The sequence below is a fragment of the Arachis duranensis genome, unplaced genomic scaffold (genome assembly GCF_000817695.3).
Source record: "Arachis duranensis cultivar V14167 unplaced genomic scaffold, aradu.V14167.gnm2.J7QH unplaced_Scaffold_57721, whole genome shotgun sequence".
NCBI classification, from domain to species: domain Eukaryota; kingdom Viridiplantae; phylum Streptophyta; class Magnoliopsida; order Fabales; family Fabaceae; genus Arachis; species Arachis duranensis.
Genome location: NW_026264970.1, coordinates 35996 through 38053, shown reverse-complemented (window position 1 = coordinate 38053; position 2058 = coordinate 35996).

Sequence of the window (2058 nt, the reverse complement as noted above, 5' to 3'; positions counted from 1 at the left end):
CGGTCAAGGATTTACCAGCTGATATCTCCTACTTCCTTGTTCTACCATGCTTACTGTTACGCCAACAAACCTAAAGAAACTAGCTCTTGCAGCTGTAGCGAGGGTCAAGCCTGCTCATGAATGGGACTATTAGGGTTGTGGTATTCTAATGAGTTCCAGAACAAAAGGCTTAGCTCAAGCACTAAGTAGTAAACTCCTTACTCCTTACTCTAGCAAGTAAACTCCTTAGTTTCGGATGTTCTATTAGAGTTAGAAAGACAGATGATCAAAGATCTTACTAGCTCATACAAGGAGAGAGCAGGCAAAAGTAAGGGCTCGCCACCTTGGCTAAAGGTTTGCTACTGAATGCGGTCTACTTCCCCTTTGACTACTAAAATAAAAGGAGAAATTGAGTGCATGATATAGCGCGGGAGTGGCAATATTGCTTCGTTTTAGTGCTGCTTTAGTGAAGGCAATTTAGCCTGTTAGCGGCCGCTACAATTGTTTCGGTAGCCCCCTAATGGTTTAGGCAGCAAGCGCCCTTACCTTATGGAGCCTAGCCCGGCAGCAGCCCTTTTCTCATCCTTTCTGGGACCATTCCGCAGTGCCTGAGAAGGTCGAGTAATTCTAATTGCGAAGTTCGTTCTCGATTAGTCATGTGCGGAGGGAGAGAACGGTGCAATTGCCCCAGACCAAGTCTCATCCCCCTACTCCAAAGGGCTTCACACTCTGGGAGTTCCTTCTACTTGACCAGCTTATTCGGATTTGAATTACCAGCCCCCTATAGGTATTGTCTTCCAATCAGTGGGTTCATGTCGCACAGAAAGCGAGACCTGAGAAGGAGGCTGTAGGAGAGAGAGAGTCCAGCATAACTGAAATCATCTAAGCTGACAAGGACCCAGAAAAGGAGGATGCTGAGGAAGAAGGCGGTTTCGGGCTTTATGCTATAGGCGCTACGTGTACACCGCCACGTCGAGACTCTCTTTCGAAAGTGAGATCACCACCGGCTTGTTTCAGAGTGAGGGATCACTCCTAAAAGCAACCTTTCACTTATCTTAAGTTCTTAAGGGACCCCTTTAGAAATAGGGGGCGTTAGCTTGGGCTCGGTTAGATTTACTTGAAGTAAAGGGAAAAGGGAAGAGACTAGTCATTAAAAAAAGAATCATACTGATGAGTTCCTATCCGATGCCCTCTTATCTTCCCTGTTTATAAGCTTTCATCTCAATTGGCTTCGTGTTCGGGAGACATGGGAAAAGCCTCGTTTCCGGCAATGTGAACCTTCCCGGCTCGTATGATTCCATCGGGTGAATTAATAACTATATAATCCATCCAATACTAATCACTAACCTGTCTGGGACTCCTGTCTTGAGGAATAAAAGGGGTTGTTGGATTTTTCTCTAAGGCATTTCCTAAAGTTTCTAAACCTTAAACTATTCCTGAAGCTAGGAGTTGCGAAGCCATAAGTCAGGGAGTTCGGAGTTATAGGCATTGGGTTACAGAGTGTTCTTGCTCCAGGTTGTTAACTCAGGTGTCCGGTTAAGAGTTCTGACAGGGGACTCCGGGTGTAAGAGTTCGAGGAGGTTTAGCCTTGGTCTGGCTACATAAGGATCAGGTACTCAAAATGCAAGAGACTCCTGTAAGTTTGAAACCCGTACTTGTGAAAGTATGCCTTAGTAAGGTAAGGAGTTGCCGTCCTCAATGGAAAAGAAGTGGGAGATAGAGAAAAGGTTTAGAAGAAGACAGAATCTGGCTAGCTTGTAAGCGGGGGAGCATGAAGGGAGTAGGGCGTTCTAGTAAGACTTCTTTCCCTCCTTGCACTGGGTTCGGCCTCTGTTCCTCTCCCGTTGGTCGAGTTACTTCGTTCCTTGCTGTGCGGGGTCTAGTTCAACCTCGTGCTGGGTAATCTATTACGATAACATTAGCCCTTCTGTCAAGACTATAAAAAAGTATTGATTTGATCGATCCCTTCGTACCAAGTCAAGACTCATTACTTTCTCCAAGAGCCCTAATCTAATAGGGGAGGATGGTGCTTATAGGGTCTTAAGTAAGTTAATTAGTGTCACAAGTACGGTTGTAGGG